This window comes from Gorilla gorilla, chromosome 4 (genome assembly GCF_029281585.2).
Source record: "Gorilla gorilla gorilla isolate KB3781 chromosome 4, NHGRI_mGorGor1-v2.1_pri, whole genome shotgun sequence".
Taxonomy (NCBI): Eukaryota; Metazoa; Chordata; class Mammalia; order Primates; family Hominidae; genus Gorilla; species Gorilla gorilla.
This window is the reverse complement of record NC_073228.2, coordinates 108,888,587-108,904,740: the sequence shown is the minus strand read 5'-3', so window position 1 is coordinate 108,904,740 and position 16,154 is coordinate 108,888,587. Positions and strand designations below refer to the sequence as shown.

Sequence of the window (16,154 nt, the reverse complement as noted above, 5' to 3'; positions counted from 1 at the left end):
GACCAGTAACTCAGGCCATTTTTCTTTATCTCAATTTCAGCCACTGTTACCTAGGAAGAAATAAATGGTTCTTGAATCTAATTTTCAACTTTTCTAAGCATTTTTCTTGTTCTTCCTGGAGAGCTTTAGGAACATTTTTTAGTGAATAGCTTACTAAATGGCAAATTTACATGACCAGTTTTAATTACATATTGAAATGAAATGTAAAGATACATGATTAAGTTGATAAAAAAATTAAATTTAACCACCATTTTCTCAGCTTTTTTCAGTTTCCAAATTGTGTATCTCATCACTGGTTGATTTTTCTAATCTTCTTATATACTAATGCTTTTCAAAAATATACTCTACATTTCTACTTTTGATTTTTCTGAAGGATTATATTCAATTATTTTCATTTCCTTGTTATTTTTGTGCTTTCCTTTTTATTTATTTATAATTTTCCTTTTATATCACTGATAAATATATTTTTTAAAAATCTCTGAATTATCATTTGGATTTGAATATATTAAGTAATGATTATAAAGTACAAATAGCCAAATAACTGATATATTTAATATTTTCCATTTTTAGAACTAAAGTGTATTTTTAGTCACTTTTACGGGCTTTCTCATTGTTCCTTTCATTCTGCTTTGAGAATTTTCTTAATTCTAATTCTTCTTTAATTTTCAGTGGAAGGACACAGCAGCTGATAGATTCTCCACATGTAGGGATAGTTGATTTGAGGAGTTTTTTTTTTTCCTTTAAATTGTGCTTTCCTTATATATATTCTAATAGATTTGCAAAATTCCAACCTGCCATTTATTGCCTATGATACTATTCTAAATGGGGCTCAAATATTCTTCAAGATAATTCAAGAATATTAGCTTATTGCTATTTTACACATATGCCTAAGAGTATAATATCACACTTTAGCCATTATTTTTACTATCATTGGAAAACAGATTTTGGAGCTATTTCCAAGTTTTTTTTTACCTCTTCAATGAAAGATTTATTATATCAATAATGAAATAACCTCATAGAGCAGGAGTTCATAACATCGTTTAAATTCTGCTTTATGATATACATTTTTACCATTTCCTAGTAATATTTGCTAAAGGAATCTTTTTTCTGACCTTTATTGATTTCACTGTATCTACTACTATTGAAATCCTACTATCAAAGAATTCACATAAAAGGTTAACTCCTATATATATATATAATATTGAAAAGTTTCTTTTTCCTTGACAGATCGTGTAAGGCCTTCATGTGTTTGAAATAAATTTAATACCACTGAATTAAGTGAAGTAGCTATGGAAACATAGGGAAACATAAAGTGAATTCCATGATTTAAAAGAAAGAAAAAGTAATCTATGCCTAAAATATCAGTGGTGTAATTTTCAGATTTGAAAATAATCCTCTGCCTAGTACATGTTATGCTGTGCTTCATGCATGAACCATTTAAAAGATTAATAATAAGCTTCACAAATTCCACATGCCACAGTTCAGATAAATCCAATGTGATAGTGATATGAACAGAAACAGTGGCCATACATAAATAATTATATATATATATACACCTATAAAATATATCTACATAGATATACAAAAGTCTGCAGAGAAGACAAATTGTATAAATATATAGAGAGATTTACATGTTTTAATCCACTGAAATTAGGAAAGTTCTAGTGTATACCTATACTTTTACTACTGCCTCCAAATTTTAGGAGCACCAACTAATCCTGCCTTTTGGCTATTGACTTCATTTCACAATACACACAAGTTGATGTTCTAGTCTGGAGTCAAAAAGAAAAGATTACTTCTGATATACAGATGGAGCTTAGGCTTGTACTTCATTTTAAGATACCCCATGTACAAAGCATCTCTCCTCTTTATCTGTTTAGACTCAACACTTTATAAATTAACTCTCTAAAGATTATTTGACAGCGATTGCTTCCCAAATGAAGTCAACAAGCTCCTCAGTATCTTCAACAGTGCTGTAGTAGCCACTTTATTTGCTCTTACCAAAGCCAACACAACCCTTTCAAAACAAACAACATATCCACCTTAAGCTGCAATAGCTCCAATTATTTGCACTTAAGACTCATGGCATCTATCTCTCTTGTTTTTTCTTTGGTAATATTCTGGTTAGATTTTCTCATTTAATGAGCTCATCACCTAAAAATAAGATCTGCTTTACTAGACCAATAGTTGATATCAACCTGGGTGAATCCAAATCTCCATGCAGACAAATATCCCTATATCGTAGCCTCTTGAGCGATTTGATCTGATCCTTCATTTCCCACAACCATATCTGAATTTTATCATTATTGGCAACTGTTCTATCTCTGGTGTCTTAAATTCAAAAATTTTATGATCTAAGTACAATTATGCATCCTATTCTCACTCTTTTATTTCTACTCTAGTTACTAACCTCATTAAATCTTATTCATTTTCTTGGGCTCTTCACTTCTAATCTGTCTGTCAGTATCAACCAATCTTTACTGATGTTTTTCTTTGGTTACATTCCATAGTCTGTCATATTTATAACTTAATATTTCAACGACAAACTTTATTGACTCATAGTCAATGTCTGATATGGCAAAACTCAACCTTGAAGTTACTTAACTAGCCAAAATATTAACTATAACCTTAGGATTCTTAGCAAGGCTGGAGAAGATAACAATCATACATTATTAATTTTTAGTTTTAAATTCCACTGCTATCTTAGCTTTGCCACACAATTCATAATTCCTAGTCAGCACTAACTCTCATTTTGCTCAGCGACTTTTATAACCTTGTGCACCCTCTTAAATATAAGTAACTTCCATTTACTTCATGTTCCTTCGAGGTATATATGAGCATAAACACATCTTAAAGGAATTAAATATCTGCCTCTGGCTTTCTAAAAGATTTTAACACTAATATAAAACTGTGTAATTTTTTTTTTTTGTAGATCACTTGAAGGGTGACACTCTTCTGTCAGGGGAACTAAGTTCTATTTTTATTGAATATTACAATATTAGATAGCCCAATTATAAATAATGTAAATATTTCTGAGCACTAAAATAAGAATATTCAAAATGTATTAATCACTTTCAGTCAACAAATTATGAAAGGACTTTAAATAATTTGGCTTCAGTGCTTAACATTTCTAAAGAAGTCAAAACCATCAAAAGGAGAACATAATTGAAAACATTTATGTAGAGTTAATTTTAAATTTTTTTAGTAATAGAAATAAAGAAGCTTGGAATGGAAATTTGATGAAATTAAATATGTTAGGGGTTGAGTTAAAGTTCATCAAGAAATGAACAATTAAGTTAAAATTTTGATAGATCAATATCAGGTTCTATTGATGTATCTACTCTTTTTTTATTCATCATACCAACAAATATTAAAGCAACAAATTTAATAGCTAAGTTAAGAAACAAGCTACGTTTACTATAGCTGGGCTTGTTTGTAGTGGACAAAATGAAAATACTGAGAAGGCACACTTCACCTCTGATGATGTTTTTAAAATGTATATTTTTATTTTTACTAAACAAGTTAAGTGTACCTATGTAGTATGATGTGATGTTTTGATATACGTGTATATTGTGGAATTTTTAAGAGGTAAAATGGTAGTTATCAGAGGCGGGGGAGGTAATGGGGAGATCAAAGGGTACAAAGATTCATTTCGACTGGAGAAAGAAGTGTTTGAAATCTACTGCATAATATGGTGACTATAGTTAATGACATAATGTATACCTCTCAGGATCTGATATCTCATTTGGTAGCAACTCTTTTCTGTAGTTCTTGAATTTAGTCCTTTAATTATTGCTAGTTGTAACATCTATAATATAAATGTTTATGCATTCTACCCATCCTCTCCCCCTATTATTTCTTGAATCCAGAAAGACAAACCTCAAAAAATGTACACTACAAAAGCCGCTGTTCATTAATTTCAAGTGAGGACACTTTTCATCTCTATAAAATTAAAATGACTGCTCACAAAACATAACAAATCTCAAATAATTTAACGACTTTAAAGGTAGAATTTCTTTCTGCACTATTGCTTTTTGAAGAAATTTAACTAAATTAGATGTAAAGCATAATATTAATTGATGACTTTGGGGAGTGACTAATCTACTCCTGTTACCAAGTCAATTAAGCCTAATGGGTATTAACACTGGTTTATATAACTGTGTTGCTAACACAGCAAGTCAAAACTGAACAAATTGAAAATGAGTTTTAATAGTAAGTTAGACGATTTGCCATTTTGTACTAAAGAAGTTTTGGGAAGTATGCAATTTATAAAGTGATTGGAGAACTTGACATTTTCTGTAATATGTTACTATTACTTAGTTTTGAGGTACAGGACTTTCAGTAGATTCAGGGAAGAAATTTGTGATTTTCTATAATAGTTATTACAATTTATTGAGGCTTATCAAATATTAATTACTGTTCTAAGCTCACACACATGCTCTTACTTGAACATTACACAAATATTCTTAGGTAGCACATATCTATAATTCAAATATAAATTTAGGCTTGAGGCATTTAAGTAATTTGACAAGTTTTCCCTTCTGTGAAAACTATAACTTTTACTTTTTTTATGGTAATATGCAAGATCTGGGAGAAAACAAAGATGTACAATATTGGGATTGGTAGTCAAGCCTAAGTGTTAAAGGTTGAGGAGCTGAAGGGGAAGGATAAAATTATGCACATGAAAGGGACAAACACTTGTAGTAAATTGTTTTATTTTGCTGAATATTCTGATTCAGAGACAAATCTTGGAGTTTATATCACCAGATGTGAAGGTATGAATGCAATGTTTAAAGCTGTAGCAGTTACTGGTTGTCAAACTTAAGTGTCATTAAAGATATATTATTTTAGAAATATCATTTATTGATTTATAAATTTTAGAAAACACTGTTGCTAAATACAATGCCAAGTAATTTTTAAATCAAAAGTACAACTTCTAGTCTTATTGGGGCAGTAAGTATACTGACCAGCTACAGTTACAAAATTCTATACAACATTGCATAGAATAATATCCTTCTAAAATTGCACCTCTCCTAATTCCATAAATCTGTAAATACGTTAACTCACACAGCAAAAAGGCCTTGGTCTAGGGGATTAAGTTAAGCATCCTGAGATGTGGTTATTGACCTGGCTTATTCAGATAGGACTAATGTAATCATGAAAGTTCATATAAGATGCCAGCAAGAAGGTCAAAGAGAATTAGAAGTAACAATGGATGCGAAGATTGTAGATATGCAAGGAGTTGTCCACTGGCCAAGTAGTGTAGACAGCCTCTGGAAACCAGAAAAGAGAGAAAAATTCACTTTCTCTTAGAGTTTCCAAAAGAAACTCAGACCTCTTGGCACCTTGATTTGAAAACTTCTGACCTTCGAAAGTATAAGGTAATAAACTTGTATTTTTTTAAAACCACCAAGTTTGTGGTAATTTGTTACAGCATCAATAGGAAACTAATAAAAATCCTAAATTATTTTCTAACCCTATAAAGAATCTCCAGTTTTTTGCAGTCAGTAAGAATACTGCTCAGATCTTATTGTGCAATTCTGTCAGGACTTGCTTCTTGACATAGCAATGAAGTGCACATGGTGGCAAGAGTCCAAGTCTTGGAAAGTAGTAAGCTATGGTTAGCCCTTTTTGTCAGGGTTCTCTGAGTCTCTTTTCTGTCTATTCTTGGTTTTTGCTCATTGTAAAACTTGTCTGATCTAATTATCTTCAGGTTACAAGGCTGAATCTGTTACTTCTAAACAGTCTTTAGTCTTGGTTAAGATAGCACACCAAGGGAAGGTCAAAACAATATCTTGGTAAAGTGTTAAAAAGTTCTTTTATTTTTCCAGAGTATTCAAAAAGTATAAATGGTGTTTTGATAGTATACTTAATAACATCTCAGTCTTGTCCTGCAAGTTATCTCTCCTCTCCTTGGAGTTCCTGAGAAATGGGAAATCAATTAATGCCTTATTAAAAATGAGCCTAATGCCCATAACCAAATGTCATATAGTAGGATCAACATCAGTGATTAAGACCAAAAACTTAGGCAAGACTTCCCAGATTTTTAAGGCCTGTATTCAAAGTACATTTATAACTACATTCTCAGCAGCCACCTGAAGAAAGGAAAAGAAACAAAGGGTTCTAATAGATTACAGTCTATTTTCTCTAAAAATACAATGTGGCAACAAAATAAAGAATAGGATAAAAAAAAAAGGATAATGTATCTCATCTACCTTGAAGAACCAGTTCTGCCTTAATTTAGTCATCCTGCGTGTCAGAGAGGAATGTAAATTAAGAAATACTATATAGATTTATGCTTAGTAATAATAGCAGCCTAGCCAACTAGTCACATGTCCAAATTAATGTTCTTGAACTTTGAATTATCAGATTCACACTTCTTCCTTCTTTTGGCAAAAGAGAGAACAGGTGAGCAAAGACAGACCTTCAGGAAATAAAGATCTGGAAAAACTTCTCTCTGTTATATATGTCAGTTGATATGTCAATTGTAAAACAGAGGAAAACATTATGTTGAATATAATGATCAACTTAGAATTTTACATAATACCTATTGTATTAGACCATTCTTGCAATGCTATAAAGAAATACTGAGACTGGGCAATTTATAAAGAAAAGAAGTTTATTTGGCTTACAGTTCTGCAGGCTGTACAGAAAACGTAGGTGTATCTGCTTCTGGGGAGGCTTCAGGAAGCTTATACTCATGGCAGAATGTAAAGGGAGAGGAGGTACATCACATAGTGAAAGCAGGAACAAGAGAGGGAGGAGGTGCCCCACACTTTTTTTTTTCAAATACGTTAGATTTTAATATTTAATATCTAATACTATTGCTTTTGGATATATTTTCCCTGAACTAAGAATACAATGCTAATTGCATAAAAAGATACACATGTAAAAAGTAGTTCTCCGTTTTCCCAGGAAAAAATCCAAGCATAATTTCTAGAATAGTCAAGTTTCTTGTTTTAATTGTAATTAAAGTCTTGATCATCTTATTTATTAGCTATTTGACTTACATGTTTAAATTAAAGAAATGTTGTTAAACAACTGTTGCAATTTATAAATGTAAGGTGCCATTATTCAGTAAATAGACTCCTCCATGAGTGGATGTGTTCCTTCTCCTACCAACTATTGAAAAGCAGCACTATACATTAGTTTAATTTTATTAGTAGATGATACACTGCTGCAAATGCTAATTCTCTTCTCCATCCCCATGTTGATTTTGTGTGTACCTGTGAGTTGTTTAGAATGCATCAACAATGTCTTTAACAATCAACATTAAGATGAGCTAGGCTTGGGCTTTCAATGAAGATTGACCAATGGTTTCGATGAAGTCAAACCATCACTCTCTGAGTCAAGTGATCTGACCTATCCCTGGTAGTAAGAACTCTTCGAACCCCCTTTTCAAATGCTACTGCCACATTTGTGGCATCTTTTGCACTTGTTTCAAATTAAGGATAGTCGCTGCCATCCCTGCACCAGGCTTGGGCTTCTTCTGCAGACACCTGTTGTTCGCTGTCAGTCTTGTTACCCAAAATCACAAAAGGAAAGCTTTTGGGTTCTTTCACATCAGCGAAATATATGAATTCTTTCTTCCAGTTACTTAAGTTCTGGAAGCTTTGGAATTGTCAACACTAAAAGTAAGCAGGCAGCAGTCAGAACCTCTGTAAAATGGCATCCTCGGGCTTCAGAATCGCTCCTGACCTGCTGTGTCCCAATTCTACTTGGTACCAAAATGTCCATCCACTTCCAAATCTTTACTTAAAAATTCCACACCTATTGTATGAAAGAGCTGGGTATCAAACTTATTAATTACATATCTGTGCATAAGATAACTCTTTCCAACTCCACCATCTCCAAAGAGAATTACTTTAAAAAGTGATGATTTTCCTGCCATTGTTAAGAGCTTTGGCTTCAGAACTCTTAATTGTTCAATTCAATCATCATTATCTCCTAGTGTTGTTGAGAAGATTCACTCAAATGACAGGGAGAAAGTATTTCATCACAATGCCAGCTCATTATAGGAGTGCAAGAAATTTCTCATGGCCATACAGAGCTCTGGGCTGGCCCATCTGAGTGCAATGAGAACAGAGAGAGGGTTGGGACCTGCATAGCAGAAGGCGGAAGTGGTGGAGATGCCAGGCTCTGACTCCAGCGGCTGCCATCAGGGGCAGAGGAAATAACATGGCCCCTGGCTTGGATGGGCTGCCACACACTTTTAAACAACAAGATCTTGCAAGAACTTGCAAACAATGGGGAAGACAGTCCCAAGGGGATGATGCTAAACCATTCATAAGAAACCCACCCCCATGAGCTAATCACCTCCTACCAGGCCCACTTCCAACACTGGGGATTACAATTTAACATGAGATTTGGGCAGGGACACATATCCAAACTATATAAACTACTATGGGTATATTAATTATAATAAAAATAAACTACATCCTTGGATAAAGAAAGTGGAAGAAGTTACATTATAAAAAAAATTTCAACATCTTTTTGAAAATCAGAAATGGAATGGAAAATAGATACAGTGTAGCTAATTTTTCGAACAAGAGTGTCAAGTGAAAGGGCTAACAATGAAGAACTCTCATAAAAAACTTGCTAATTACTTCCATAGAATTCTGAGTCTTGGATTTTGCTGGTGGGTTCTAGAATGGAAAACATGAACTTATTTTCTTTCTTTTCTTCCTTCCTTCCTTCCTTCCTTCCCTTCTTTCTTTCTTTCTTTCTTTCTTTCTTTCTTTCTTTCTTTCTTTCTTTTCTTTCTTTCTTTCTTTCTCTCTTTCTTTCTTTCTTTCTCTTTCTTTCCCTTTCTCTCTCTTTCTTTCTTTCCTTCTTTCTTTCCCTTTCTCTCTCTCTCTTTCTTTCTCTTTCTTTCTTTTTTTCTTCTGAGACAGAGTCTCACTCTGTTGCCCAGGCTGGAGTGCAGTGGTATGATCTCAGCTCACTGCAACCTCCACCCCCCAGGTTCAAGTGATTCTCCTGCCTCAGCCTCTTGAGTAGCTGGGATTACAGGCGTGTGATGCCATGCCCGGCTAATTTTGTATTTTTAGTAGAGACGGAGTTTCACCATGTTGGCCAGGCTGGTATCGAATTCCTGACCTCGTGATTCTCCCACCTCGGCCTCCCAAAGTGCTGGGATTATAGGCGTGAGCCACCACGCCCTGCCACAAAAGCTTATTTTCAAATTTATATAGAGTACAGTTGGCCTCCTCTCCTCCCTCACCATTCTCCCAAAATAAAACTCAGAATACAGTGGTTAGGAACCTAAAGCCTAGGCAAAAAGAAAAAAAAAAGTTTAATCTCTAGTGAGACAGCGGAATCCTGGGATTACCTCTTACAAAGGAAGTTGATAATCATTTATGGAATTGGAAACCAGGTGAGAAGGGGTCATAGAAATAATTGCATGCCTACATATGGCCTATTACTTTGCAAGCCTATTCCATAGGACCCCTAGGACAGGGGCACCCAGTAGTGCTTTCTGGTAAGTAGTTTAAAGTATTGTCATTTGGAGAAATAAAGGGCTCAAGAGAGAAGATAAAAGAGAAAAAGATACCCACTTACTGAAATTTGGGTAACTAGCTGCCTTAACATCCTGAAATAAAACAGCATGGTTAACAAGGCCCATATGCACTTATATTGCCCTAACTCCAAATCAGATCAGTTAGTATCTCATTAATCCTATGATGAAAGCTCCCAACATAAGACAACATTAATGTTATTATTACTATTAGAAAGTGTGAGGTCTTCTACTCTGACCCTACCTAAACTTGTTTATTTCAATGAGCAATTTTATTAATTTGCACTATATATACTTTGACTCTCTATTGTTCCCTGCATATTCTTTTTAAAACTTTTTATTTTTAATTTTTGTGGGTACACAGTAGGTGTGTATATTTATGGGGTACATGAAATATTTTGATATAGGCATGTAATGCATAATAATAATGTCATGAAAATGGGCTATCCATCCCCCTCAAGCATTTATCCTTTGTGTTACAATCCAATCATACTCTTCTAGTTATTTTTAAATGTACAGTTAAATTATTATTGACTATGGTAACCTTGTTGTGCTATCAAATACTAGATCTTATTCATTCTTTCTATTTTATTGTGCCCATTAACCATCCCCATCTCCCCAACAGCCCCATACTGCCCTTCTCAGCTTCTGAAAATCATTCTTATACAATGTCCATGATTTCAATTATTTTGATTTTTAGATCCCACAAGTAAGTGAGAATGTATGATGTTATGCCTAGCTTGTTTCACTTAAAGTCACTACCTCCAGTTTCATCCATGTTGTTGCAAGTGACTGAATCTCATTCTTTCTTATGGCTGAATAGTATTCCATTGTGAATATGTACCACTTTTCTTTATCCACTCATCTGTCGATGGATACTTAGGTTGCTTCCAAGTTTTGACTATTATACACAGTGCTGCAACAAACATGGGAGTACAGATATCTCTTTGATATACTGATTTCCTTTCTTTTGGTTATATACCGAGCAGTGGGATTGCTGGATCACATGGTAGCTCAATTTTTAGGTTTTTGAGGAACCTCCAAACTGTTCTCCGTAGTGGTTATGCTAATTTACATTCCCACAAGCAGTATACCAGGATTCCCTTTTCTCCAAATCCTCACCAGCATTTGTTATTGCCTGTCTTTTGGGTATGACCCATTTTAGCTGGGGTGAGGTGATATCTCATGGTAGGTTTTGATTTGCATTTCTCTGATGAACAATGATGCTGAACACCTTTTTGTATGTCTGCCATTTCTATGTCTTCTTTCGAATGTCTATTCAAATCTTTTGCCCATTTATAAATCAGATAATATTTTTTCTATAGTTATTTAAGCTCCTTTTATATTATCATTATTACTCCCTTGTCAAGTGAGTACTTTGCAAATATTTTCTCCCATTCCGTGGATTGTCTCTTCAATTTGTTGATTGTTTCCTTTGCTGTTTGAAGCTTTTTAACTTGATGTGATCCCATTTCTCCATCTTTGCTTTGGTTGCCTGTTCTTGTGAAATACTACTAAGAAAATTTTTCTCTAGATCAATATCTTGGAGAGTTTTCCCAGTGCTTCTTTGTAGTAATTTTATAGTTTGATTTCTTAAATTTAAGGCTTTAATCCATTTTGATTTAATTTTTGTATATGGTGAGAGATAGAGGTCTAATTTTTTTCTTCTGCATATAGATAGCATGTTTCCCAGTACCATTTTTTAAAGAGTTTTTTCTGCAATGTATCTTCTTAGCACCTTTGTCAAAAATGAGTTCACTGAGGGGTGAGGATTTGTTTCTGGGTTCTCTATTGTGTTCCATTGGTCTATTTGTCTGTTTTTTGTGCCAGTACTATGCTGTTTTGAATAAAATAGTTCTGTAGTAATTTAAAGTCAGGTAATATGATTCCTCCAGTTTTGTTCTTTTTGCTTAGGATAGCTTCAGCTATTATGGGTCTTTTGTGGTTTCATATGACTTTTAGTACTTTTTTTATTTCTGTGAAGAATGTCATTGGTATTTTGATAGGAATTGCATTGAGTCTGTAGATGACTTTGGGTATTATGGACATTTTTAAAATATGGATTATTGTGATCTGTGAACATGGAATATCTTTCTTATTTTTGGTGTCTTATTCAATTTCTTTCATCAGTGTTTTATAGTTTTCATTAAAGAAATCTTTCACTTCCTTGGTTAGGTTAATTCTCAGATATTTAATTATATGTGTGGCTATTGTAAATAGGATTACTTTTTTTTTCGTTTTCATATTGTTCATTGTTGGCATATAGAAATGTTACTGATGTTTGTATGTTGGTTTCATAACCTAAAACGTTACTGGATTTTTTTGTCAATTGTCAATTCTACTAGTTTTCTTTTGGAGTTTTTAGGTTTTTCAAAATATAATATCATCAGCAACCAAAGGTAACTGGACTTCTTCTTTTTCAATTTGGATGTCCTTTATATCTTTCTCTTGTCTGATTGCTCTAGGTAAGACTTCCAGTACTATTTTAAATAACAGCAGTAAAAAGGGCATCGTTTTCATGTTCCACATCTTAGAGCAAAGGTTTTCAGTGTTTCCCCACTCAGTATGATACTAGCTGTGGGTGAGTCATACATGGCTTTTATTTTGTGGAGGTATGCTTCTTATATACCCAGTTTTTTTAAGGCTTTTATCCTGACGGGATGTTAAATTTTATCAGATTCTCTTTCAGCATTAAGGAAAATTATTATATGGTTGTTTGTCCCTTTCATTCTGTTGATATGATGGTTTCCATATGTTGAACCATCCTTGCATCCCAAGGATAAATCCCACTTGTTATGATGAATGACATATTTTAAATGTATTGTTGAATTTTGTTTGCTGGTATTTTGTTGAGAATTTTTGCATCACTATTCATTAGGGATATTTGCTTGTAGTTTTGTTTCTTTGAAGTGTCTTTGCCTGGTTTTAGTATCAGGGTAATTCTGGCTTCATAGAATGATTTTGGAAGCATTATCTCCTTCTCAATTTTTTAGAACTGTTTGAGTAGGATTGGTGTTAATTTTTCTTTAAATGTTTGGTAAAACTTAGCATCCCAGAATCGGGTCCCAGACTTTTATTTTACTGGAGATTTTTTTTATGGCTTTAATCTCATTACTTGCCATTGGCCTGTTCAGACACTGGATTTCTTTGTGGCTCAGTCTTGGTAGGTTTTATGTGCCTAGGAATTTGCCCATTTCCTCTAGATTTTCTAATTTATTGACATATAGTTACTAATAGTAGACATTAATGACCCTTGGACTTTCTCTGGTATCAGCTGTAATGCCTTTTTTTCATCTCTGATTTTATTTATTTAGATCTTCTCCCTTTTTTTCTTAGTTGGTCTGGCTAGAGGTTTTCAGTCTAGTTTTAACTTAAAAAAATCAACTTATTGTTTCCCTGATTTTCTGTATTGCTTTATAGACTTTGATTTTATTTATTTCTGCTATAATATTTATTATTTCTTTTCTTCTACTAATTTTGGTCTGATATGCTCTGGCTTTTCTAATACTTTAAGATGCATCATTAGGTTGTTTATGTGAAAATTTTTTTTTCTCTTTTTTGATGTAGGCACTTATAGCTGTAATATTCCCTTTAGCACTTCTTTCTCTGTATCCCATAGGTTTTGGTATGTTGTGTTTCCATTATCATTTGTTTGAAGTAATTTTTAAATTTCCTTCTGAATTTCATTAAATCACTTGTCATTCAAGAGTATATATTGTTTAATATCCATGTGTTTATGTAGCTTCCAAAATTTTTCTTTTTATTGATTTCTAGTTTTATTTTACTGTAGTCGGAGAAGATGCTTGAAATGATTTAAAAAAATTTTGGAATGTTTCAGACTTGTTTTGTTACCTAACATATGGTCTATCCTTGAAAATGATCCATGTGCTGAGGAGAAGAATGTGTATTTGGCATCCTTGAATGAAATGTTCTGTAAACTTCTGTTAGGTCCATTTGATCTATATTGCAGATTAAGTCTGATGTTTCTTTGTTGATTTTCTTTCTGAAAGATCTGTTCAAAGCTGAAAGTGGGGTGCTAAAGTGTCCAACTAGTATTGCTTTGGTGACTCTCTCTCTCTTTATCTCTAGTACTATTTGCTTTATAAATCTGGTTGCTCTAGTGGTGGGTGCATATATATTTCAAATTGTTACATCCTCTTGCTGAACTGACACCTTTCTTCTTATAGTTTTTGTCTTGAAATCTACTTTTTCTGATATCAGTATAGCTACTCCTGCTCTTTTTTGGTTCTTATTTGTATGGAATATCTTTTGCTATCCCTTTATTTTTAGTCTTTGAGTGTCTTTATAGGTGAAGTGTGTTTCTTGTAAACAGCAGATCATTGGGTTTTGCTTTTTCATTCATTCAGCTAGTCTATGTCTTTTGATTGCAGAGTTTAGTCTGTTTACATTCAATGTTGCCATTGATGAGTAAGGACTTACTCCTGCCATTTTGTTACTTATTTTATACTTATTTTGTTATATTTTCTTCCTTCTTTCTTTCTTTGCTGTCTTCCTTTTAGAGAAGATGATTTTAGAAAAGGTTTTTTGGTTTAGGTTACTGTGAGGCTTGAAAACACTATCTTATAAACCATTATTTTAGAGTGATAACAACTTAACAACTTAATATTGTTTGCCTAAACAAATAAACCAACAAATAAGCAAAAATAAAACAAGCATAAACAAACCAACAAACAAGCACAAAGAAAAACAAACATGCAACAAATGAACAAAAAGAAAACTAATAAAAACTATCTACCTTAACTTTGTCCATTAGCTTTTTACCTTTTTGTTGTTTTTATTTATATCTAATTCTATTGTGTATGTCTTGAAAGTTTATTGTAGCTATTATTTTTTATTGTTTCATTGTTTAGTCATTCTACTTAAGATAAGAGAGTGTATACACCACAAGTTACCACGCTTTTCTGTGTATTTTTTATTGTCAATGAGTTTTGTACCTTCAGGTGATTTCTTATTGCTCATTAGCATACTTTGAAGTACTCTCTAGCATTTTCTGCAGGACAGTCTGGTGTTAATGAAATCTCTCAGCTTTTGTTGTCTGCGAAAGTCTTTACTTGACCTTTATGTTTGAAGGATACTTTTGCTGCATCTACTATTTTAGAGTAAACATGTATTTCCTTCAGCACTTTATATATGTCATACCACTCTCTTCTGACCTGTAATGTTTCTACTGAATAGTCTGCTGTCAGACATATTGGAGTGTCATTGTATGTTATTTGTTTATTTTCTTTTGCTGCTTTTAGGATCTTTTCTTTATTTTTGATGTTTGGAAGTTTGATTATTAAATGCCTTGAGGTAGTCTTCTTTGGGTTAAATCTCTTGGTGTTCTATAACCTTCTTATACTTGGATGTTGATATCTTTCTCTAGATTTAGGAAGTTTTATTATTATCCCTATCAATAAATTTTCTACCCCTATCTCTTTCTCTTCCTCCTCTTTAAGTCCAATTACTTAGCTCTGCCTTCATGTGGCTGTTTTCTGTATTCTCTAGGCATATTTTATTGTGTTTTATTCATTTTCCTTTTGTTTCTTCTGGCTGTGTATTTTCTAATAGTCTGTTTTTAAGCTCACAAATTCTTCTGGTTGATCAATTCTTCTATTAAAAGACTCTGATGCATTCTTCTGTATGACAATTGCAGATTCCACCTCCAAAATTTCTGCTTGATTCTTTTTAATTATTTCAATATCTTTGTTATATTTGTCTGACAGAATCTGTGTTATCTTGAATTTGAGTTTCCTCAAAACAGCTCTTTTGAATTCTGTATGAAAAGTCACATGTCTCTTTTTCTTCAGGATAGGTCCCTGGTGCCTTATTTAGTTCATTTGGTGAGGTTATATTTTCCTGGATGGTGTTGATGGTGGTAGATATTCTTTGGTGTCTAGGAATTGAAGAGTTAGGTATTTATTGTAGTCTTTACTGTCTGGGCTTATTTGTAGCCATCTTTCTTGGGAAGACTTTTCAGATATTTGAAACACTTGGGTGTCATGATCTAAACTGTATATCCTTTAGGGGGGTACCCCAAGCCTGGTAATGCTGTGGTTCTTGCAGACTCATAGAGATTCCACCTTGATAGTTTAGGCAAGATCCAGGAAAATTCTTTGGATTACTAGGCAGAGACTGTGTTCTCTTCTCTACTTTCTCTCAAACATACATAGTTTCTCTATGGACAAACTATGGACAGGACACAAGCACCCCTGTGGCCACCAGCCCTATGATTGCACTGGGTTCAACCTGAAGCCAACACAGCACTGGGTCTCGCCCAAGGCCTGCTATAATTACTTCCTGGCTACTTCCAGGGACTGCTGGCCCTGGAGCTCTGCAATCAGCCTGTGGTAAAGTCAGCTAGGCCTGTGTTCTTCCCTTCAGGGCAATGAGTTGCCCTAGGTCTTGGGTAGGTCCAGATGTGCCATCTAGGAATCAGGGACTAGAATCAAAAACCTTAGAAGTCTACCTGGTGTTTTATTGTATTGTGGCTCAGCTGGTAATCAAACCACAAAACATAGTCCTTTAACTCTTTCCTCCTCTTTCCAAAGGCAGAGGAGCCTTACCCTGTGGCCAATATCACCCCAGCCAGGAGTATTTCAAGATTACTGCTGATGTTCCCTTAATGCCAAAGGGC

General features: G+C 33.7%; 1 pseudogene; it reads right to left on the bottom strand.

Annotated features, from left to right (window-relative positions):
- Positions 1–7,328: 7,328 nt before the first annotated feature.
- Positions 7,329–7,891, bottom strand: LOC101153714 (ras-related protein Rab-9A-like; annotated as a pseudogene).
- Between the last annotated feature and the right edge of the window lie 8,263 nt (positions 7,892–16,154).